The following is a 26,714-nucleotide window of genomic DNA, read 5'->3' as shown; positions in this document are numbered from 1 at the left end:
TTTTATTTATTTATTTATTTATTTATTTATTTATTTTTATCATATTGTGAAGATATGTGTATTTGGACTCATAACGAAACATTTCATTTCGAACTATGGGACATTTTATTTTAAAACTCATTACAGTGAAAAGCATAATCGTTCATTTAATGTTGAATCACTTTTCGATTTTTTTTCTAAGTTCATTTGCTTTTCCTACTAGGAAGTTTTCTTGCTGTCTGTCATTTCTTTCTTACACTTGTAATTTCTTAATTAATAAAAACAACAGATTGCTTCCCCGTCCGCATTCCTATCATCACCTCACCTTGGTTAATCTATGAGCACGCACTTTTTCATCTAGACAGAAGACATAGTTAACGACCGAGAATATCAACCCGGAAGGAACATCGAACAAAAAACCTTTGGGACACTTTTGAGAGAGGTACTCTGGATTGCAAGAGTAACGGATCAACATGTAGGAGCACGAACCACGATTTCGTTTTTACTAGAAGTTTTACCTTGCTCTAATTTAGAGAGCACTTCGCCTTAGCGTTGTAACTATCAGTTGCGATGGAAAATCCGTTAAAGAGTGATTTCGACCTTGATTAGATTTACTGTATTCGCAACGTTGGTTCTCCTGTCCGGGTTTCGCTAACCCTTAACTCTCAACTACTTGAATGGCCAGCCGACCAGATAGAAGGATGGACGGACATCAATCCACTGGAAGGATCATCAAGAAGGCAACACCAAGATTCACAAGTAAGTGCAAGTAGATTAACCGGTCCTAAAAGTTGCTCCCTTCTCATCCCCTTTCAACCCCGTTTGACATCACGATCTGTCGCTTTTTGCATATGTTTGATTTTATTTACATGCAACCCAAGTCAGATCCCGTACCTTGCGTTCTTCCAAATTCTATGTATACAAAATCCTGGGCGCAACTTGTCAGTTCTGACATCACCAATTACGCTATCTATAAGCGCATTATCTGAGTTCTCAGACTGACAAGAGGCGACTGCACAATGTGACCCAAAATTAATGGAGTTATGAAATTTTAAAAATTTCAAACTGCCTCCATTTTAAAACAGTGTGACGGATCGGATTCGATACTTGTAATATGAATGAACGGACCAAATTTGCTTTTAATCCATTCGAAAGTTACTGTATCCACTATATACAAGAAATGGATTCTACTATTATAGAAATAAATGTACATAGTGAGATCTCCTCAATAAATATATTAAAAATCCGACACAAGCTTATTACAAGCCAGAAATTATATGGGGGCGCTGGCAATAGGATGTGATAATATGGGGGTCATGATCAGAATTAGGTTGAGAACCACTGGTATAAGTTTATTATTATTATTATTATTATTATTATTATTATTATTATTATTATTTCTTTGTCGTCTTCTTCGTCTTATTACCGACCTCATGTTCGTGTTGGTTGAGGCGTCAAGCCATCGACTCCGGCTGGGGTATGGTTGTTTGTCTATTTTCTAACCTTTATAGCAGCGCTAGAGGACACTCAAGACAGGCCGAAGTGCTTCTTATTTAACGAGCCCAACAATACATTTGTTATCTTCTTCTCATTATTATTATTATTATTATTATTCATACTGTTCATATTAATAATACTAATCATACTACTATCAATAATAATAATAATAATAATAATAATAATAATAATAATAATAACTAACTCTATGGCCTATGGAACCCGGAGGTTCAATGCCGCGTTCACAAAAGCTCTCCACTGACTTCTATCCTTAGCTAACTGCATCCAGTTTCTACTTTGTATTCCAATCTCTGCGAGATCCATCTTAATATTGTCCTCCCATCTCCGCCTAGGTCTTCCTAATGGTCGTTTTCCGATTGGTCTTCCTGTCAAGACTTTGAACGCGTTTCTACTTTCTTCCATTCTAGCTACATGACCCGCCCACCTAAGCCTCCTAGACTTCACGACCCTAACAATGTTGGGTAAACTATATAAATTATGTAGTTCCTCGTTATGAAGTTTCCGCCTTTCCCCATTCCCGTTCCTCTTGGGTCCGAATATTCGTCTCAGGATCTTGTTCTCAAATACTTTCAGTCTATGTTCTTCCCTCAGAGTAAGTGACCATGCAGAACAACAGGCATGATTACCGTTTTGTATATTTTAAGATTCAAATTTCTCGACAGAATTCGCGACGACAAGAGATTTTGAACCGAATAGTAACACGAATTCCCTGCTTTTAGTCGACATTTAATTTCTCCGTGAATATGATTTTCCTCTGTTAATATTGATCCTAGGTATTTGAAACTATCCACTTTATCAAAAGTATTATTTAATATTTTAACGCATCCATAATTTGCTGTATTCCGGTCCCGACGCACTTCCATGTATTTAGTTTTATCTGCATTTATTTCTAAACCCATGTCCCTGCAAGCGTTTAATAAGATCTCTGCATTTCTTTCTATTGTTCTCCTATCATCCCCTATTAAATTTACATCATCAGCATATGCCATAACCTGGTGAATACCGTTCAACTCTAGGCCCTGGTTGCTATCTTTGATTCTCCTTATAGCGTATTCCAGAACAAAGTTAAATAATAATGGCGACAACGCATCTCCTTGTTTCAGGCCATTTTCGACGTGAAAGCTCGTGGACAAAAATTTTCCTACCAGGACTTTACTTTGGGATTCATTTAAACATATCTTAATTAATCTAATTAGCTTTCTCGGTATTCCAAGTTCTGTAAGAACGTTGTATAATGTTTCTCTCCTAACCGAGTTGTACGCCTTTCTAAAATCAATAAATAGTTGATGTACCGGGGTATTGTATTCCCACTTTTTTTCGAGTATTTGGCGAATGGTAAATATTTGGTCGATAGTTGATCGATTCCGTCTAAATCCGCATTGATAATCTCCAATAATTTCATAGTCATCTCCGGGTCAGTCTTGCTAATAGAATATTTGAAAGGATTTTATAGGATGTTGACAGAAGAGAAATGCCTCGATAATTATTACAGTCAGTTTTGTCGCCTTTCTTGTGAATTGGAACAATGATTGATTCTTTCCACTCTTGTGGCAATTCTTCCTAGTTGTAGATAAGGAGAATGAGTTTGTGTATCTTGCTCCACAATTTTTCGCCTCCAGCTAAAATTAACTCAGTCGGAATTTCATCTACACCCGGAGATTTGTGTTTCTTTAATTTCTTTATAGCAGTTTCTACTTCTATTCGGTTGGGTTCTGGAATATACGGTTCTGCGGTGCGTATCTCCTTTTCTCCACGCACACTAGTTTTCGGTTGCGTGTTAAGCAAATCGTCAAAGAAATCTTTCCATTTATTTAAGATGCTATCCGTGTCAGTGAGAACTGTACCGTCAGATTTCTTTAATATATAAGCACGAGGTTGATAGCCTTTCTTAAATTCGTTGATTCCCTTATACATGTCCCGGATGTTTTTATTTTTACTATTAGCTTCAAGTTCCTTAATTTTAGCTTTCAGAAATTCGCGTTTCTTTGTTCTAAAAGTTTTGGAAGTTTCCCGCCTGATATCTGCGAAATTTTGTGTAGTTATTTCATTCGGATTTTGTAGCCACCGTAATTTTGCCTGTTTTCTCTTCTCTGCTAGTTTTATGCATTCCTGGTCGAATCATGGTTTGTTCCTACGTATTTCCGCGTGTCCCAATTTTTCTTTTCCTGAAATTTTAATGCTATCTCTAATTTCAATCCAGGTATCCTCAACACTAGTGCACTCCGAATCTTCTAAAGCCGAGAATCTATTCGAAACTTCAATCTGATATTTCTCTCTTACCTGGCTCTCTTCTAATTTCTTTAAATTGAATCTCTCCGTTTTCGGACAATGAATATTACCTTTATTCAACGATAACCTCTCTCGTATTATCGCTGCTAGCAGGTAGTGATCGGTGTCACAATCAGCCCCTCTAAACGACCGTACATCAATTATGCTAGATTGCCTTCTTCTATCTACTAAAACGTGATCAATTTGATTATGTGTTTTCCCGTCTGGTGATGTCCAAGTGTATTTATGAATGTCGCGATGTGGGAATTTTGTACTCTTTACGATTAGGTTTTTAGATGTTGCAAAATTCACGAGTCTAACACCGTTGTCATTACTTTCCTTATGCAGACTTTCGTTCCCTATAATCGGTTTGAAAATATCCTCTCGTCCTACCTTCGCATTGAAATCCCCTAATAGAATTTTCATATGGTATCGCGGGAGTTGGTCAAATATCCGTTCCACTTCTTCGTAAAAACTGTCTTTTATATCGTCATTCTTATCTTCACTTGGGGCATATACATTTAAAACAATAATATCACACCACCGTCCCTTAAGAGTAATAAAAGGAAGTCTGTCAGTGACAAATTCAACCCGTTTAATTGCTGGTAATATACAAGGTCTGTATGATAAGTAATGAGACTCGCCGCGCCGCGGCGCGCGTGTCGCTGGAGCGGGTTTGTCGGTGATGGAGGATGTAGGGGGGGTCCGAGCAAAGCAACGCACCGCGCGTCAGTTGGCTCCGAGCCTTAGTGGAGCGCGGACAAGCCTTGGACAAAGCCCTTGTGAACATTCTTGTCACGGCGGAAAATCAACAAACATGGAGGGTTCCATCGAACAGCGTTATGCGATCAAATTTTGCGTTCGCCTGGGGAAAACGGCTACTCAGACGCTTTCTCTCATCACGGAGGCCTACAAAGAGGAAGCCCTATCCAAAGCCCAGGTGTTTCGTTGGCACAGTGCGTTCCGGAACGGCCGGGAAAGCGTTGAGGATCTGGAGAGGGCTGGACGCCCGACAACAGTGACTACGGACGAAACTGTGGCAAAAGTGAGGGATCTCCTGAACTCAGACCGTCGATTATCGTTGAGATTGATTGCTGATGAACTCGATATGAACCACACAACAGTGCACAAGATTGTGACGGAACAATTGGGAATGAGAAAAATCTGTGCGAAACTGGTGCCGCGAGTGTTGACTGACGAACAAAAGCAACGACGTGTTGATTGTTGTCAGGAACTGTTGAACCTCATGAACAGTGACCCTAACTTTGAAGATGACGTCATAACAGGTGACGAGTCGTGGGTGTTCCAGTACGACCCTGAAACGAAACGTCAAAGCGCGGAGTGGCACACTCCTGCGTCCCCGCGCCCCAAGAAGGCCAGAATGTCGAAGTCAAAGGTGAAAACAATGTTGATTGTTTTTTTTGACAATGTGGGGGTGGTCCACAAGGAGTTTGTACCCCAAGGACAAGCCGTCAACGCCGCCTTCTACAAACAAGTCCTTGAGAGACTGCACAGGAGCGTCAAGCGGAAAAGACCGGCGATCGCTAGCCGGTGGAAGTTGCATCACGACAATGTCCCTGCCCACACCGCCTTCTTAGTGACCTCCTTTTTGACCCGGATTGGGGTGGAAGTCCTTCCACAACCACCCTACAGCCCAGATGTGAGCCCGGCCGACTTCTTCCTCTTCCCGAAGCTGAAGCCACGCTTGAAAGGAACCCGTTTTGCAGACGTCACAGCCATCCAAGCAGCCGTGACCACATTTCTAAAGGACATGCCGGCTGCTGACTTCCAGGGGGCGTTTGCAGCGTGGAAACATCGATTGCAGAAGTGCATCGACGCAAGAGGAGAGTACTTCGAAAGCTTTTAAGTCCCTGTACAGATCAGATCAATAAAACAATGTTTCCAGACCTGGTCTCATTACTTATCATACAAACCCTGTACGTTTATGAACGAAAAACCCTGTTCCTAACTGGTGATTTTTGTTTCCTTCCGCGTAAAAGAACGTAAAATTTCCGGAATTCTCATATCCATTTCCTTCCCACCTAACTTCCTGAACTCCTACTACGTCCATCCTGTATTTCTCTAACTCACTCGTTACGGATTTTAACGCGCCTGCCCTATAAAGACTCCTAATATTCCATGTTCCAAATCTCATGTCCATTTTCTTTTGCTGAGGTCGTGCCAAGTTATCAGTTCTTGTCCGAGGCTTTTGTGAATATTTCTGAACAAGTGCTTTTTTTTACAGGATGAGGTTGTTAGCCCTACCCAAACCCCAAGCTGGAGGACCACTCCTAGTCGGCTATAATAATAATAATAATAATAATAATAATAATAATAATAATAATAATAATAATAATAATAATAATAATAATAATAATAATAATAATAATAATAATATAAAACCATTTTTGAGTTGTGGTTTCAGCTAGGGATGCGCACGAGACAAGATTTGTGGCTGTCTCGTTTCGCAAATGTGCTGTAAAAGTGATGTCTCGACTTGAAAAATGTATATTTCTCTATTGGAGAAGCCGTGTCTCGACTCGAATTTTGTCAGGAAAATCCTGTCTCGACTCGCCTCGTGCGCATCCCTAGTTTCAGTGTGTTCCTTTTCTCCACCGCGTTAACGTGTTCGTTTGGAACTTACGATCGTGTTTCGTGTTCCATTTGGCATCGATTCGCATCAATGACGTACTGGAGATCACAATCACCATCGACTATCATCATCTTGAATTTGCGACATTTGTCTTCCTGCGAAAACAAGTTCCAGTGTATCACATTCTAGCATGTATGACCAGAGTACATAACTTTCAGGGGCTAATGGGAACGATCATTCTACTTCTGGTTCGACGATGTTGCGAATCGTAAGAGTAAGCATATTTCCATCTTTCAATATGTCCTTCCACTTGTGCAAGTTTCAATGCGATACTCGTCGAGGAGTTGGATAGCTTACCTTGTTACTACGTAATAAAATTGTAATGATTTTTCTTTAAAGCTCAACAGGTGGCGTACCGTCTAGTACGTTCATGAGACTCCGAGGTCATTCAGTGTAGTCCTGCCATCTCACGGCCAGAACCCGAAACTTCTACGCAGTGACTAGTCAGCGGATAATTACAATCAGATTTCATACTTTTATGACAGAAAAAAAGATAAACTGATGATGTCAGGGGGCAAGAGGGAGACCGCCCTTGGAGGCTAACCTTGCTCCCCTTTTAACCCCCAAACATATTACATTTTAATGTAGCCCTAGATCAACTAATATACTATACAGGGTGTTTCAAAACAACACCGAGAACGTTTGGGAGGCGATTTGCTGACACCAAGATAAGACTAAAAGTATAGGTCAGCCTGGATGCACAAATGCTTCCTTTCGGAGTTATAGGCTGCCGAAACCTTGAAAAAGTGAACTTTAAAGGCCCATAGCTCTAAAACTAAGGAATCTTCCCTAGTCAGATCAAGACTTCACTTAGGAACTAGTATGCGTCCTATCCGAAAATACGTTTCAGAATTCTAAGGTACTCACACAACAATTTTTAAAGAGGAAGTTTGACTACGGACATATAATTTGAAGTACTTACTAACTATCTCTACAAAAATTGTTGCGGAAGCAGGATTCTGAAACATGGATATTTGGATAGGGTACATACTAGTTCCCAAGTGAAGTCTTGACCCGACTACAGTAGGTCCCATAGTTTTGGAGCTATGGACTTTCATTCTCATAGCTAAGTTCATTTTTTCATGTTTTAAGCAACCTATAACTCCGAAAGGGAGAATTTGTGCACCCAGGTTGGTAGATTGGTCTATACTTTTTGTCTTATCTTGGTGACAGGCATCACCTCCCAAATGTTGTTGATGTTGTTTTGAAACACCCAGTATGAAGATACTCTATTATATAAAGATAGGCCTAAATGAGGTGAGTAACAATGACGCTGACCGCATAAACTGATTGATTTCTATTATACAGAGCGTTCAAAAAGTCTCTATACACCTGAATCGTGGCAAGTCAAAGTCGCATTCAAAGTCACATGAAATAAAATTTTATGCGAAGGTTTGCAACACTGCTATATTATCGCCTTGCGTGAAATTCCTTTCTTAGATTTCAGTTGGCAAAGTGACGTTGAAGTGATTGTTGCATCTAGTTAGCGGTCTCTGAAACAATCACTTCAACGTCACTTTGCCACTAACCTGTTCCGAATCGTCACACTGTAAGGGCACTGATCGATAAATTTAGAGACATTGGAACGGTAATGGACTCTGATCGAAGTGGTAGACCGTCAGTGCTCGATGAAGAAAAAATGCTACACATATCGGATGCAATGCAACGTAGCCCCCATAAACCACTTCGAAAACTTGCCCAGGAAGAAGCAATAAGTGTTGGTACGGCACAAAAGGCGGTTCGTAAGAAACTGCGTCTTATCCCGTATAAGGTGAGAGCGGTGCAGCAGTTACTTCCTCCCGACAGTGTAAAACGAGTGCAGTATTGTGAATGGTTTACACGGTTTACCTCGGTCTCCTGACTTGCTTCCTCCGGATTTTTACTTCTGGGGTTATGCAAAGAATTCTGTTTATAAAGGGAACCCCCACATGCTACAAGAACTCGAAACAGCTATTCGAGATTTTGCTCGCAGCATTCCACATGAACAACTTGTGAGAGTATTTGAGAACAAGAAGAAACGTGTGCAAGCATGTTTGGAGGCTCATGGGGGGACATTTCCAACATTTGTTGTGAAAATGTGTGTGTATATGCTACGCCCTGTACATAGTGCTTTTATGCCATAAAATATCATCAATTTTGAGTAAAATAATTTTCTCGTTGCTTTGAATATGTGACAATTCAGGTGTATAGAGACTTTTTGAACGCTCTGTATATTTCTATTAGTCCTTTGGCAACTAGATAGAAGGTCTTCCAACGGGAATCGGACGCCGGACCTCGAGCACCAAAGGCACGTTTCCTAACAACTACAGCAGAAAGATAGGCTCCTGATTGGACAAGTTGGGCACAATGCACAGGATAATATCTAATAAGAAAACTCTGTTTCTAAAGTGATCAATTTAAGCGATTGTTGTGATTGAATAAATAGATCTAATTAATATTGATCTAATTAGAGTATTAGATCTAGTTAATAATGGACTCTGGTAAATAGTAAAAAGAAATACGTAGAAGTTTCAATTTCGTCCAGTAGATTTTGGCCGCGTATAACATAGTCGGTAACGCTCTCGTCTTTAGTACGAGCGGTCCCTGGTTCGATTCTCGGTCGAAAAATGTAAAAGCTTTTCAGGCCACCCATCCTGAATACGGTTTTCCTCATTCACACCAGGCAAATACCGGGATGATACCTAACATATAGATCATTCACAACCAGGCCGCTTCCTTCCTTCCCTTTGCTCGGATAGTGTGATCGCAAACGGATGTTATCCCTCATACGTGACGGGCTAACATGGCCATAGATGCCGAAAGCCTAGAAAGCTGATTCCTAATCCTAATCCTAGTGACGGGCTAACATGGCCATAGATACCGAAAGCCCAGAAATCTAATTCCTAATCTTAATCCTAGTTACGGGCTAACATGACCATAGATACCGAAAGCCTAGAAATCTAATTCCTAATCCTAATTCTAGTGACGGGCTAACATGGCCTTAGATGCCGAAAGCCCAGAAATCTAATTTCTAATCTTAATCCTAGTGACGGGCTAACATGGCCATAGATACCGAAAGCCCAGAAATCTAATTCCTAATCCTAATCCTAGTGACGGGCTAACATGGCCATAGATGCCGAAAGCCCAGAAATCTAATGCCTAATCCTAATCCTAGTGACGGGCTAACATGGGCATAGATGCTGAAAGCCCAGAAATCTAATTCCTAATCCTAATGACGGGCTAACATGGCCATAAGTGCCGAAAGCCCAGAAATCGAATTCCTAATCCTAGTGACGGGCTAACATGGCCATAAATGCCGAAAGCCCAGAAATCTAATTCCTTATCCTAATCCTAGTGACGGGCTAACATGGCCATAGATGCCGAATGCCCAGAAAGCTAATTTCTAAACCCGAAATCGTCCGATAGATGTCAACCATTGCAGGATGTTTGCTGCAATCTAATGGCAAGATGTACAATTTCCACTGCCTTTGTTTCAAAAGTTCAAAAGCCGATATAGATAAATATTGTTAAAGGCACCGTTATCCGTTAGTATGTAAACAAATTGACTCCATTAACGAACTCGGCTGAGATAATCACTTTAGCTATCTACTACAAAAAAATCAGAATTCAAAAATTCGATTTCGTTCAAAAGTTATCGCGTTTATTAACGGATGAACATAAGTCACCGTTACTCGTTAAGATGATAACGGATTGATTCTATTAACAAACTTGGTCTCTATTACAAACAAAGAATTTAAAAATTCGAACGTTATCGTGTAGACCAGCGGGATGGACGTAAGTCGCCGTTACTCGTTAAAATGCTAACGGATTGAGTCCATTAATGATAACCGTTCAAGAGTTATCGTATGGAGTAACGTACAGACAGACGGACGGACATGCTGACGTTACAATATTATAAGTTCGATTTGTGTAATGCTAATATTTGTTACTTTCGTAATGAAAAGTAAATTAAAGAATATCTCAAATATTTTGCTTCATAATTGCGTTATATCTATGGTTTTATTACCTGGTATTAGGAGTTCTTTTTAAAAAGGAATTTGTCAAAAGTTACAGGTTCCTCTTACAATTGTGAATGTAGATCAGGAAATAAATAGATTGAAATACTATTCCTGCTCGCGGAATAGAAGGAAAATTCTCTTTGAAACAGCAAAAAGTATCCAAGTTTCAACTATTGCTTTTGCTCATCATCGCGGTCACAATGTAGAAACGCTTTTTACGAATCTTCTGCATAAAGCATAGTTTGCTGCTATACTACCTAACGTTCCTGTGCGTAATTATAGTGTTACCACCATCTTTTTTAAAGATCAACCGATCATACCTGTTTCCTGAGCAACCCGAGTTTCCTCGTATAGAAGGCCTCTCTGGCCTTTACTAAATTCGACAGGAAGACGAACACATACGTATCCAGGATAGTTAAAATTTCAAAGGCTCTCCCACCCGGAATCGAACCTGAGATCCCACACACAAAAGAAGGACGTGCTACCCACTAGACCTGCGGGGAGGACTACGATTCGATCTCTAATTTACGTGACTGCAGAGAGCTTAGCAAAGATTGCTAAGTTTTTGTTAATTTTTCTAGTTTATTTATTTATTTATTACTTATTATTTATTATTTTTATTTTTATTTTTTTTTTTTGTCAATTTCCAGTAGGTCAAAAAATCTATGTACAAAACAATAACAAACATCTTGAAACATGCACACAGTGGTGCTATTCAGTCGGTTCGCACCGGTTACGTAGAAGTGGTGCTTAAAATATTTCGAATTCGCATAATTCTATTGTTATAGCCAGACATAACAGTAAATTTTACGCAGTTATACCCAGGAACAGTAAATTTTAGTTTCATTATCTTTGTTCTTAGAAATTCTTACAGCTACAGGGTTTATTATCTCTCAAAATAAAGTATAAGCGCAGTGGTGCCCACCCCCTCATGTCCATGACGCACCCCCCTCAATTGTCTATCCGTAGGTGTTGTTCCATGAAAAAAAAATCTTTTCGATTAATTTTTACATCCCCTCAAACATATTTATATAGATTTTTAACCCCCCCCCCCCAAATTTTTCAATGACGCAGTTTGCGTCATAGCCCCCCTTTGTGGGCACCCCTGATAAGCGTTTATTTCTTAATCTGAGATGCTCACATATCAAGAATGAGAACTGGTATCACATGGGTGTAGTGATGAGGGTTATTGATATTTGAAATGCATATATAGGGGACAGTCGGACAAAACCGGACCCTGTTCCTCAGCATCTATACGGATAGTATAGCTTGAATTAGTTTTGAAATTTGTTATTGACACAAAAATGTTTAATTTTAGTGGAAAAAGCTGGCAAATTTCGAGAGCAAAAACAGTTTTTAAATGGTATGCAAAAACCCGGTTTTGTCCGACCAGGTACATATAAAATAAGTATAAAAAACTTTTCTGTTACAAGAAAAATATGTAATTACTCCAAGGACTAGTACAGTAAGAATCAATACAACTTAAAAAATATGAGAGTTTAAAAAGTATGAAAAATGTAGAGGGCTAGACTACATTAGACCAATAACATAGAAAAAATAAATTTAGGTCACAATTTTGTTGTTAATTCTAAGAAGAAAAATCACAAATAAAAGTTTCATCATATTCGTCCACATTGCTACAAGCTTCGTGTGCCCATCCTTTACAGTTAAAACACTGTATCTAACCTTCACAGATTTACACTGTATTACCCGGTTCTGTCCGACTTTGATGTCCCGGTTTTATCCTACTACGCCATTATTCAGAACTACAGGACTAGCACCTCTCAAAGAACACAAAAGTCCTGATTCAAGACACGAAATAACAGCAGGAGGAGTTATTATTATATGTTGTATACTTACATAAGTAAATCTTCCAGTGGTTAGGAACAACAGCATATTATCGATGGGAGAAAAATCAAAACTTTTCTACAGAAATTCTTCAACACATCGCCAACGACAAAGAAGTCACTTACTCAGCTTTCTCTTAAACTAAGAATGACATGGCGGCTGTTTGCAACTAATTTCATGCGTTGGCTGACAGATAGTGGCACTAATATAAGCCAGAAAATCCAGGTCCCGGTTTTATCCGACTTTCCCCTACCATTATCAACAATGTTGATCTCTTGCTGGATTAAGGTCTTTCCAATACTTTTTGCAAATATCTTGGATAATTCGTTTCCAGGATATTCGCAGTGCTATCTAATTTCATCACACCACCTTGTATTAGAATGCTGTGTAGGTCTCTACTTCTTTCTCTTGTAGTATCCACTAAAAATTGCTTTTATCTACATTGTATGGTTTGTTTCCTAAGAGAGTTATAACTAGTTATCTACCTATCTATCTACAATCTTTCTCTCTCTCTCTCTCTCTCTCTCTCTCTCTCTCTCTGTATATATATATATATATATATATATATATATATATATATATATATATATATATATATATATATATATATATATATATATATATATGTATATATATATATATATATATATATATAGGGTGTTTCAAAACAACAGCGAGAACGTTTGGGAGGTGATTCCTGACACCGAAAAGAGCAGGGATGAATTCAGGGGGTAGCCCGGGGGGGAATTTCTCCCCCGAAGAAAATTTGTTCCCTCCCGGAGAAACTGTCAAAATTTCAATCACAAAATGTAGAAATTACTTCACCCAAAGTCCTTGCCCCCGAGGAGTTCATATTCACCTCCGGGTGAAAATGTCTGAATTCAACACTGGAAAAGAGTTATAAGCTGCTGAAAACATGAAAAAATGAATTTTAAAGGTTCATAGCTCCAAAATTATGGGATCTACCGTAGTCAGGTCAAGACTTCACATAGAAACAAATATGTGCCCTATCTAAAAATACACATTTCAGAATCCTAAGGTACTCACGCAACGATTTTTACGGAAGGCGGTTTAGCTACGGACATATAATTTGAAGTACTCTCTTACTACCCTTATAAAAATTGTTGCGGAAGTACCACAGGATTCTGAAACATGGATATTTGGATAAAGCACATATTAGTTCCTAAATAAAAATCTTAACCCGAATACGCTAGGTCCCATAGTATTGGAACTATGGACATTTAAACTTTATTCTTTCATGTTTTCGGCAGCCTATAACTCCGAAGGGAAGCACTTGTGCACCCAGGTTGGTCTATACTGCAAACGTAGGTTATATATATAGGACATAATTTTGGGTATAGGACACACAACTTACTCCTTCCATTATAGATAAATTAAATATAATATTCGGAGGTTGTATAAATATATCTGAACAGTCTTTCACAATGTACGTTGGGATCCTATCTGGGCCACTTACTGTTTTCGATTTCAACTTCTTTATTGCTTCTTTTATTTCTTTTTCGGATATGAGAGGCAGTGAAAATATATCAAGAAGAGCACTGGAACGATCATTTAGAGACATGCTCGATACGTCATAGTCCGCTTTTAAGGAGCCATAGACTGAACTAAAATGTTACCCGAATGCTTTAGCTATGTCCCTATCATCAATAAGGCCGTGACTGTATGCGATTAGAAGACAAGTGGCGCGATTTATTTTTAATGAAGAACCATAATAATTTCGGATCATCGAGTCAATTGGACGAAACTTCTGAAAATACTTAAAGAAATCGGTGTCAACTGGAGAGATCGACGACTCATTCAAAACCTGTACATAGGACAACGAGTGAAGCTGCGCTTGAATGAAGGAGAAACCAATAGTTTGGAGATTGGAAGAGGAGTCAGGCAAGGATGTAGCATGTCACCCCAATTATTTACAATGAACGTATATTGAAGGAAGCATTAATGGGAATTAGAGGCCGTAAGACTGGAGGGCAGATCATTAACAAGATCAGGTATGCAAATGATACGGTTATAATAGCTAAAACCGAAGGAGGACTACAGGAGATGATTGACAAAATAGTTGACACTGGAAAACTGTATGGAATGGAAATTAACATCGAAAGGTCGAAAGTCATGAGAATGTCCCGTGGAAACGCGCCCTTACGGATCAGAGTAGAACAAAGAGAACTTGAAGAAGTCGATCATTTCAAGTATCTGGGAAGTATTTTGACGAGAGACGCTTACTGCACCAAAGAGATCAGGTCAAGAACTGCCATAGCTAAAGAAACATTCAACAAGAAAAGATCACTCTCACCTAGCAGGCTCAATATTGGACTTAAGAAAAAGTTGGTCAAGTGCTATATATGGAGCATTCAGAGACTTGGACATTACGGAAGTTAGATAGGAAATATTTGGAAATGTGGTGTTGGAGGAAGATGGAGAAGATAAAATGGACAGAGAGAGCAACAAACGAAGATGTTTTAAAACGGATAGAAGAAAAAGAGGACACTTCTAGCCACCATTATTCGTAGAAAGGCCAATTGGATTGGACACATCTTGCGAAGAAATTGTCTTGTTCACACCGCCATAGAAGGAAAGATGGAAGGGAAGCGAAGAGTAGAAGAAGAACACAGCTGATCGATTATTTGAAAGATAGGAGAAAATATTGGGAGTTAAAAGAGGAAGCTGAAGATCGACAAAAGTGGAAGAACATTTCCAGGCCAAAATCTAAAATTGAAAAGAAAATCCCCGTTAGTCCCAGGACCTGCCGAAAGGCAGAATACGTAATAATAATAATAATAATAATAATAATAATAATAATAATAATAATAATAATAATAATAATAATAATAATAATAATAATAATAATAATCTTCTGTATTGCTTAAAAACTCTTTATAAGCAACAGTTATTTCTGCTTTAATTTCCCTACGCAGTTGACGGAATTGTTCACTGAGACGACTTTTTTTTTTTTTTTTTTTTTTTAACGATACCTTTTACGTGTAATTCTATTAATAATATTCGGGGTAAACCATGTAGGGTAGATTTGATAAGTTGCTCTTTTACGGGGAATGCAATCATCGAATATTTGTTACAGTAATTCATAAAATAGATCCACAGCTTGATTGACATCTTTAATATTCTGCAAAATCCCCCAGTCCGTAGCTAATAGATTTCGGTAAAGTTTTTCAAAATCTGCTTTCCTAAAATTATAACCTACTGACAGCTTCTCGCACTTACGGTTCTAAAAAAGCTTTAGAAAACCATAAATTCTGCTGTAATCCATGACTATGCTGTACTCGCTATTATTTTTTTACTTTTTTCTTTTACTTTTATTGCCATCTGTTCCTGTAAGCGTTATCTAGCCTCCACAGATTTTATTATTGGCAACAGATCTTTAAATTACTGGCTAACTTGGTGATATGAATAGGGCCGTGCCGTATAGCGCCCGGGGCGAGAGTATACGACGGCACCCCCATTAATATATTCCAAGCAATTTTTCCTATCTTTTTTCCTTTTTTCTCTCGATTTTTTCGCCCCCTTCCTTCGGCGCCCGGGGCCGTCGGCCCGATCGCCCCCCCCCCCACGGCACGGCCCTGGATATGAACAGCTGGCTATTTATGGGCTATTCAGCAACTAACTTTGCAGCGGAATTATTTAATGCTTGGGGGTTGTTCACATATTACGTAATGCGGCACGGGGAAAAGGAGGGGTTCGGCCTTGCGTTACGAAGTGTGACAAGAGGGAGGAGGAAGTTTACGTCTTCATTACGTAACTCATTATTTTTTGCTGTATTTTTTATTATTATTCTCACGTTTATATGCAATATTTTAGATAATTTTATTCAGTTCTTTTTTTATAAGTAAATAAATATTTCTATTGTTCTGAAAAATTGCGAATATATGCCCTATATAAAATGGATCATGCAGAGAGGATTCGAAGACGCTACTAGACACCAGTATGACTGGTGACGAGCCCTACGTGTATTACAATACAATAAAACTCCGTTTTGTAGCTATCACCTCATTGCATTTATTGCACACGAAGCTTTTCAGGTGTTAATTGTTTGCGATCGTAACCACCACTTAAAAATGCCCTCGCGCAGGGCCGTCGACGGTGCCGGGGCGACAAATCAACAAAATTCTAGGAATTCAGATTATGTTGGTAAATGATTTTTTTAAAATAATATTAATTCCGATAAATTAATAATGTTCAGGCCACGGCTAAGTAAAATTTATTTATTTATTTCATAAGGACAACACAACAGGCTTAATGCCCAGTTACAGTGTCATGTATATAATTATCTAACATACACTATTATACATACACAAATATACGTCGTCTAATTATGCAGAAGTTATTGCCTGACAATTCTTTTGAATTTGTTTTCGGACATATTAAATCTAATACTAGCTACATGAAATCTAATCACTTCGTTATATGAAGCACACATTCTTTACAGAGGAGACTTACGTAATATGTTAGTTATTGCTTTTCTTCAATAGAATGTCCCAGTCAGGGACGTACACAGGGGGTGGTTCCTGGGGGTCCGGACCCTCTCCCCGAAATTTCGACTTGTGCGTAATTTAGCCTAATTTTAGGGACAATTTTAGGAATTTTAATATAAAATACCCTCATATTAAGTTTGGACCCCTCCCAAAATAAATTCCTGCGTACGTTATTGGTCCCAGTGTTTGCCGTTTTAGTCTTACCTGTTGGGACACGTAATAATACTTCTGAAACTAATTCTGGACAGTCAATTTTACCGTTTTATAATTTATGTAAGAACAACAAATCAAACGCCCATCTCCTTTTTTTTTTTTTTTAATGTCTGAAAATTAAAATTCGTTACTAAGTCTTCATATGGGACATACTTTGGGTAGAAACCGGTTTTCTTGTATGCAATCATTTTTTAAAAAATTAAACTATATAGCGCTCAGTAACATTTGGTGTCCAAACAGTACAACAGTGGAATTTTGACCTCACATACGAGAAATACAACCTTATAAATGTTGATTCTTTTTAGAAATCCTGCCCTATTGTATAAATTAAACGCAGGTTTCTATATACACTATTCGTTAATGCATCAACATGTTGAGCAAAGATTAATTTACTATCAGATATAATTCCTAGATCTTTGATAATATTTGGGATAGACAAGAAAGTGCCACTTATTGTATAGGTAAAGTTAATTGGATTTTATTTCCTCGTGAATGATACAGATTTACATTTGGACACATTTAGGACTAATTTATTCTTATCACACCATATTTGAACTCTTCGTAGATCCTATTGAAGTTTGACGCAGTCATCAATTGAACTTACTTTGGAGTGTAATTTGAGATTGTCGGAAAAATGAAAAATGAAACTTGAAAATTACAGATAATGTAAAACATCGTCTAGGATTATTCAACTGGAACTTCCTCCAGCCCTCTACGATTTTTTTTTTTTTAATATTGGAATTTAATATTTGTATATTGTATGCTATTAATATGTTGATGTGTATTAAGTTCAAAATAAACAAGAATAACAACCAATTTCTATAATTCAAAACTATGTTTTCATTAACTTCTATGTTTTAACTTACAAAAGCCATTTACTTTAAACGATTGACATAATACTAACTTCTTTTATCTTACATTATGATCTTACATTTCACATTTAACTCGGAGTACAGAATAACTCTGGTTGTTTCTCAAAACACACGGGGGGGTAAGGTTTGGAATTCTCACCCCGGGCGCTTACAATCCACGCGAGGCCCTGCCCTCGCGTTCCCATCCAATCGCTATTTCTGAGAATATGATTCAAAACTTCTAATTTGAATCATTACCACACACTCTTCTTAATGTGGATAAAATATAAGAAAATCTTTTTCGTCACATAGTAATATTTTCTGCGACGGAACGATCCACGATCTGCAGAGCAAAATAATATATTAAAAACCGCATTAGGCGGATATTAATCTCGTACTGAACTTTATTGCTCTTTGGATTTGAATTTTCCTGGAGAAATTGAGTATATTCGCATTCTGACTGATTTAGGGCAAGAAGAATTTGAAAAGGAGTGAACTGAAGTCCAAAATCCAAAGAAGATACTCGAAAACTTGTTCACAAACGAGATGCCGCTGCTCCTCCACATGTGCAGCCACGTCGAATCTGTGCTCGACGAGATCTTTGCATCATCGGCACTGGCGAACTTCAGATACAGGAATTATCTTGGATCTCGGAAGAGGTCGATGTCAGTTCTTTCAGAGGCAGATCCAGCTTGGGGCCTAGATACCCCCCCCCCCAGTTTTTTGAGTGACAATAATAATTCAAGGTATTACTTATATATTTTATAGTAAACTCATGACATAGCTATCATAGTCTTGGTTCTAGTTGCCCCCCCCCCTTAGTTTTTAATTTATAGATCCACCACTGAGTTCTCTGGATCCTGTTTCACCTGTATCTTCCTGCAGCACATCATCCTTGCCAATCATAGATGCCCTAAAAGAATAGGTGTGATCTTCTGATTAATTAAGCAACCTTATGGAGTTCAAATATTATTACGGCAGTACCAGGGGCGTAAATAAGGGCAGCGCAGATCCCGCATTGCAGGAGGCCCCAAACCGTCAGGGGGTCTCATATCGTAACGTGTGAAGTAGAGAAGGGGCCCCACTCCACGTTGTATGCGGAGGGGCCTCCAAGCCTTTCGTTTGGCCACTGGGTGCTACCATTTTTTAATAGGCCCTAAATTGATTTGTTGGCGAAAAATACACTACAAATTTATTCGGATATATTTCGTAATACAAACTTCTGCTATTAAAATTAGCTTTTAATGTAATAAGCCCCAAAGTAAACCAAATTGGTGGGAAAAACAAAAAGCAAAAAGCATTACGTCACAAAACGGGGAGGGAGGGATTCGGCATTACGTTACGAAGTGTGATAGAAGGAGGGAGGGGATTAAACTTCGTCAAAAATAGCATTACGTAAAATGTGAATGGCTCCTTGGGCCGCTATTGGTTTGATGCTATTTATATTTTTGAATTTCCAATTAATTGCATCTAAATTACGAACTGCAACTGAGGAGTAGCCTACAATAGCCTAACTCTTCTTCCTCTCCTTCCTCTTTTTTTAAAAGGCAGATTAGTTGACGCTGTGCACTATCAAAATAGTATCATAAAGAAACTAGTACTGGCAACTCCTATTAGTGTTAGTGTCTTCAGATTAATTTCGCATTCATGACACGGACAGTTGTTTCTACATGTCAAGGTGACGGCAGAACCCAATAACGTTGTTACAGCAACCTTGGTGTGATATTGGGCTGTGCTCCAATTACACTGTTCTAATGTATGTTACTTAACAATGACATTCATCCATACTTACGTCTACTGATGATGAGATACCATAATTCGTAAATGACAGTCGAATCAGAACTTTGGTTTTCTAATTTGTAACAATTTACTTTTTTAAAAAAAATTAAAATTCGTTTTGAAAGCTTGTCAAATACGTAAGTAACCTCGAATCAAAACTTTGACATTTATCCAGTGTTTATTAACCATTTTGAGGGTGTCTTGTCAGTTGTTCAATTTATTTTAATTTCTTCATTCTTCTCTACATACACATTCCTAAAGCCTCGTTTTTAGTCGTTTTTTTGCGTAGTGTACATATTTCTTTCGTAGAATGCAACACTCCGTATGTTATTATTATTATTATTTTTAATAACGGAGCACAGTGATTCAATGGTATAGCATTCACTTCTAGTGCAACTAATCCCTGGTTTTAACCCAAGTCATGCCACTTTGTGATAGACAACATCGTGTCCGTAGTTCTTCCGTTTCCTTCCACATTCCAATTTCACTTATTCTTTCTTAATCATTCACTTTCATTGACACCAGTGGCGGATTTGGAAGGTAAAAATTGGGGGGGGGGAGACAGCAGAACTTAGACTATTATGGAAATGAAATGAAATGTTTGAGTTTTACGTCCCACGGTTATGCCGGTTAGGCTAAAGGAGACGGTGTTGATAAGTAATGAATGAAATGGTGGAATGAAGAAAGTGGGAGGAAACGGGAGAACCCCGAGAAAACTCACGCACACGGTGTTTGTTCACTACAAAGTTCACTTGCCGGGTTCTCGGATCGAACCCGGGACCCCAAACATCAGAGGTGAACGCTTCAGACTATTATGGGTATATCATGAGTTTACAACTTTCCATGGGTCTTGCAGAAGTTTCCAACGTAACTCTTTCCCGATGGATATAATGGCTAGGTTGGACGTTGACATTGTGGATCTCAAGCAAGGGCGCCCATTAGGGAGGGCATTGTGGGGCGCTCGCCCCCTCTTGAAGAAATTGTACTCCGGAATATCGAAAACTCAATTGAATTTTTAGAATAGTTACAGCAAAATTTGAAACTACATTTGAAATGTCGCTTATACTTGCCTCCCCTTGGAAACCACAATATTGGCGCCCTTGATCTCAAGTATTGTTTTACACATTGCACAACGGAAAAATCGCTACTGGAACCAGGGGCGGATCCAGGTGGGGGCGATCGTCCCCCTCCAGAAGAGAAAACTTTCTTACTTTATAAATAAATAAAACCCATCCCAGAGTTTGGAGCTCTTAAAAGTAGCTCTAAGTAGCAGTATTACAACCCACCGCCACCCCCAAGAAGTCCTCCTGGATCCGCCCCTGACTGGCACTATATCTAATCTTTCAGAAATTTTCCAATAAAGAATAAAAGGCAATGCTTACTACAAACATTCAATGATATTTAAATAATAGTTTCAATTATTTTTGTCGCTCAAAAACTGGTTAGGTCTAGGACCCCCTGCCCGGGACTAGATCCGCCACTGATTAACATCCATCTCCTCTAATCTAAATGGCATAACTGGACATTTTCTTTTTTTTAACGATATTCCTCGTATTTATTCAATGATTTCCCATCTTTGGTTAATCTTAAGAAATGTCATTTTTCCCCTTCAGTTTTACAGCAGAGATTCCGCGGTCTGTTATTAAGTAAACATTTTTGATTACACTTTGTATTGTGTGTTTTACATACCGCTACTTTAGATGGTCTTTAAGCTTTGTATAATAAATTTTTGGTGGGAAAGTATGATTCATAAAGTAACACAAAAATGATGAATAATATTAAAAGTCACAGAAAATGTGAGAAAAAAAAAATCTATAGCAATTTGCAATAGTTGGATAAATGTTATTGACTAGACTGGTAGGTAATTACAGTAAAGCAGAGGCCAAGGGCGCCGATTTCTCTGTAAATTTAGGGGGGCCCAATCAGATGCAGAAGGCATATATGAGGATTTTAAGTAGGGATGCGCACGAGACAAGATTTGTGGCTGTCTCGTCTCGAAAATGTGCTGTAAAAGTGATGTCTCGACTCGAAAAATGTATATTTCTCTATTGGAAGAGCCGTGTCTCTACTCGAATTTTGTCAGGAAAATCCTGTCTCAACTCGTCTCGTGCGCATCCCTAATTTTAAGACAAATTGCTTTCAAATTATGCCAAATATTGTATATTCTTAAATACAATAAAGGGGACCCACATGAGCTTTAGGGGGGTCCGGGCTCCCTCGGCCCCCCAGGATCGGCGCCCATGGCAGGGGCACACACACGGCAGAATCCACTGGGTCCGGACCCCCTTAAAGTTCTTAACTCAACATACATTTGTACCCTGTCTCAATAAAACCACATTTGTTTAACAGGGAAATGATCCATGTGGCATGAGCATTTGATCTTACATTTCATCTGTACTCTGTCTTTTATAAAAACAATCTATTTCTATCATTTTTTCTGCAAATATAGGTACAGGTATTGCACAATTACTTATCGTCTTTCTGGGTGCAGAATAATAGCAGTTTAATATTACGTAGACGTAGTGGTTTGTATTGTGCTGCCAAAATGTCTTGAGCCGTGGAAAAATGCGAACTAAAGCTCACACCCTCACACATCCTCGCGTTGAGCCAATAAGGGTTCAGTTGTCGCTAAATGAGAGAAAGCGAGTGGAATTCCTTCAGACGGTAGCAGCGCTTGCAATGGAAGACTAGGGATCAAGTCAATGTGGTATAATAATAGTAACATATGCCAACATATTGGATCGAGAATCCGGACGTTGACATATACAATTTTATCCACACACAACTCAATGTATTAATAACCATAATAGCCCCCCCCCCCAAATCTTGATCATGTGATCTCAAAACTGGGCAAAAAAAACTGGCGTCCCATCTCTACTGTACAGAATATTTATCGGTGTACTAGATGCAAGGTTAAGAAAAGTTATAGAAATGAAATCTTTCGGTTTAACATCCCACGTTATGCCCTTTAGGCTAAGGGAGACGGATGATGAAGGTAAGGGAATGATTATGGGAGAATTAGTGGAATGAGAATGCGGGAGGAAAGCTCGAGAAAACCCACAGACAGAATGTTGTCCACCACAAACTTACTTGGCCGAAGATCGAACCAGAGCACCAAAGGTAAGCATTCTATCACTGAGCCATAGTGACTCACAGAGAGTTAAGTATAACTCAGAAAGGTTTCATTCCTGGCAGTACCACCTTCATGAATTGTTTTACATTAAATCAAACAAGGTAAGAACGAAAAAACAACATTTAATTGTGCAATAGATTCCAAGACGTTTAATATGGTGCCACAGAGGGATGTATGCAGAAAGTGGATCCTCAAGGTCCGGAGCCCTTCCCCTGAAATTCTGACTTTTTTTTTTTTTTTTTTTGTCAATTTCATCTAATTTTAGGAGTGAATTTACAAATTTTAGTATAATTTATCATCACATTGAATTTGGACCCCTCGAATAAATGCCTGCGTACGTGCCTGAAGGCACGTAGTACTGTTGTTGAATCACTGAAAAAAAAAATATTGGTACATCTAATAATTCTGTTGCTATAATTAGTAATCTGTATGAGAATAACTGCGCAGAATTTAATAAATCTGGAGTTAAGACCAAACTAAGAGACGGGTTAGGCAAGGGAATGTTTTGAATTCCCTCCCCTTTAATTTACTTATGAACAACTTAATAAAACTCTAATGTAGGAATAATGAGGGGTAAGATCACTCTTAACAAGCAAGCTTACTAGTGGACCAAGAAAGAAGTTGGTCAAGTGCTATAATTATATGGAGAATTGGACTGTATGATTCAGAGACTTGGGCATTAGGGAAGTTAGAGACCTTCGGAATGTGGTGTTGGAGAAAGACGGAGAAGATAAAATGGACAGAGAGTGAGAGAGAGAGAGATAGAGAGAAAGAGAGAGAGCACCATACGAAGAAGTTTTAAAACGGATAGGAGAGAAGAGGGCACTTTTAGCCAGCGTCTTTCGTAGAAAGGCCAATTGAATTGAACACATCTTGCAAAGAAATTTTCTTCTTCATACCGCTATAGAAAGGAAAGATGGAAGGAAGACGAGGAATAGGAAGAAGAAAAAAACTGATCGATGATTTGAACAATATAAGAAAATGTTGGTGTTAAAAGAAGCTGAAGATAGAGAAACGTGGAAGAAACATTTCTAGGGCCAAATCTAAATAAACAAATAAATAAATAAATAAATAAATAAATAAAAGCCACATTAGTTTCAGGCCCTGCCAAAAGATAGAATACTTATAATAATAATAATAATAATAATAATAATAATAATAATAATAATAATAATAATAATAATAATAATAATAATAATAATAATAACCTTGGTACCGTTAAAACATCTGCATTAGCTTGTGCAGACGATATTGTTTCAATGGCAAATTCTGTGGTAGAAACCTTGAGTATGTAAAATTTCGATAGATAAGTGTGTGGTTGATTGTGAAGAGTAAGAACAATAAGTTTTTTTTTTTTTTTTGGCAAGGTAATAAAATTAAAAACATCTGGAGGTAGATGAAAATTTCGAATACCTGAGTTATAAATCTACCCTTTTCAAGGAAACAGAAAATAAACGTCATGTTGGCAAGTTGGGTAGAATGCTGGAAGTGGTGGACAAATTACGTACTTGCAACTTAGAAAAAAAAATAATAATAACTGCATTACTACAAATCTCTTTAAATGTACTGTATACAACGAAACTGAGGATTCCATCTTTTTTCTTGGTATAAAATAAACTATCTATTGTCGAAGTATGGAGGTGAAACTACTTTTTGAGGTATCTTCTAACGAGTGCGTCAATAGAAGCCAAGAATGTGTACAATACCAAACTAGCAATCCATTTAAAAAAAAAAAAAATTATATATAAACTAGCACTTTTCTATTGTACACATACTTGGCTTCTATTGACACACTCGTTAGAAGATACTTCAAAAAGTAGTTTTACCTCCGTAGTTCGACAATAGATAGTTTATTTTATACCAAGAAAAAAGATGGAAAAATCGGTTTCGTTTGTGTAGAACATAATTGTACTTCTAGTTCAACTTAAGTTGATTTATTCGTTAAGTGCTTTTGAAGGGGATCCATTCTTACAACGCTTAGTTCAAGCATCTCAGATTAAAGCTGTCAAGAATAAATTGATCCCCAAACTCAAAGTTGAAAAACCTTGTAATTTAAGTGTATCGAAAAAAAAAAAAGGAGAGAGAGAGAGAGAGGAGAAGAAGAAGAAGAAGCTCACAGATGAATTCTTTGACGCATGAACTACTAAGAAAAGTCAGGAGAAATGTATCAAACACTTTAGAAATAATCCTGTTGCTAATTGTTTTTTTTTTAATTTTTGTTTGTTTGATAACATTATTATTATTATTATTATTATTATTATTATTATTATTATTATTATTATTATTATTATTATTATTATTATTATCATTATCATTATTTTACAGAATAATAGGCTATTAGAAACCATCAAAGTTCATATCAACACCTATGATATTAGAATCCATAGCTCAACCAGGAGTGATTTTTTTTAATACGTCATAAGCCCGTACAAATCATTTTTTATGTTGTTGGCAAATGTTATTATCATAGTAGCAGACGGATACTATGCACAACATAGTGTCCTTAGGTTTTCTAGAGATTCTTCCGTTTCCTCCTACATTATCATTCTATCGATTCTTTTAGTAGTGATTCGTTTTCATATATTATTCGTTTCCTTTACAGTCTTCTAAGGTCATAATGAGGGACGTACAACTTTAAAAGATATTAAAATCAGTTGAGAATGCTCCAAGAGCATTGTCAGAACGAACTTAAAAAGAATTAATTTTTCTTATTAACTTCTTCAGGCCTTATACCAATTGTTCTGTGTACTTCATTATTATACTTATTAAACAATTCTTGTAATATATCTATCCATTTATAATTTCCTTGAGTACTAATTTTTTTTCCCCACATTTTTTGTTTCAGAGTTCTATTAAAACGTTCTACGATATGTTGTTTTACGAAAACACGTGCTCAAAATGGAGGGCTCAAAATTGAAAAATTCGCAGAATATCATCTCTCTATGACTTACGATTCCCGAGACATGGCGCCTTAAATCTCCCGAAATCCGAACCTTTTTTGGCCAATATATGGGGAAACCATTTGGACAGTCGCCACTCACTGTTACTATTTGATACCAAAATGTTCACCATCCTCTTAGGTATTGATCAACACCAATATGATCTATTTATGACTTTCGGCTCCTGAGATATGGCTCTTTAAATCTCCCGAAATTGGAACTCTTTTTGGCCAATATTTTGGGAACGGTAACGGTGACGCGAAAAATTCCATGTCTTTCAGATAGTTTTTCATGCTCTATTAAATGGACGGCTCAAAATTGAAAAATTCGCAAATAACAGACACACACACGTAGAGAGACATAGAGAATTCAATAACGAACTTTTTATGTTCGTTGAAAATAAACGTTTAGCCCTCCTGTCTTGTGTTTTTGGAGTTCCGCATTCGAATCCCGCTGCACGCTTGTGGGTTTGGATACCACATTGGCGTTTGTGGGAGATTTCCCTATGGTTGTAGTTTTTCATCTTTATATAGCCTCAATCAACTAAACAAACGTACAATGATCAGTACGCGGAGAAAGATATTAAATCTAAAACTGAAAACATTGAAGAGCTATTGTAATATTGAACAATCACTTACCGGCAAGTAAAGATTAATAAATTCTTCCAGTTCCGCAATCGTCACAAATGAAACCACACGAGAACACCGGCAATTGCAAGAAACACTTACTCGCTACGTTGTTTGAACTTGTTTTGATGCAGAGAATTGAGAATGATGAATAAAAAAATCTGAGCTGTGAAAGCGAAGGAGAAGACGAAGACATGACCTCGCATTTGCTTTTCTTTCCTCCTTGCATACCATTGGCTCGTTCTTTGCATGGGGCCTTTTTATGTGTCAATGCCTGCAGCAACAGCATGTGGCAAGCTGTCAAGTTATTTATATATATATTTTTTTGCAAACTGATTTCCAATGAGAATAGATGGCAGTCCATATATAAACGATATGGTATATAAAATGTGGCTCACTGT

General features: G+C 37.9%; 1 protein-coding gene across 1 annotated transcript in view; it reads right to left on the bottom strand.

Annotated features, from left to right (window-relative positions):
• LOC145664290 (organic cation transporter protein-like) overlaps nucleotides 1–26,465 on the bottom strand; it is a 284,988-nt gene extending 258,523 nt beyond the window's left edge. The window contains exon 1 of the mRNA XM_081730831.1: nucleotides 26,326–26,465. The gene's annotated coding sequence lies outside the window, so the exon portion shown is untranslated. The remainder of the gene's footprint in view (nucleotides 1–26,325) is intronic.
• Nucleotides 26,466–26,714: the final 249 nt, after the last annotated feature.

The sequence above is a fragment of the Thermobia domestica genome, chromosome 1 (genome assembly GCF_964235325.1).
Source record: "Thermobia domestica chromosome 1, izTheDome1.hap1.1, whole genome shotgun sequence".
Classification (NCBI taxonomy): Eukaryota; Metazoa; Arthropoda; class Insecta; order Zygentoma; family Lepismatidae; genus Thermobia; species Thermobia domestica.
Note: the sequence above shows the minus strand (reverse complement) of the source record. Positions and strands in the feature narration are given on the sequence as shown.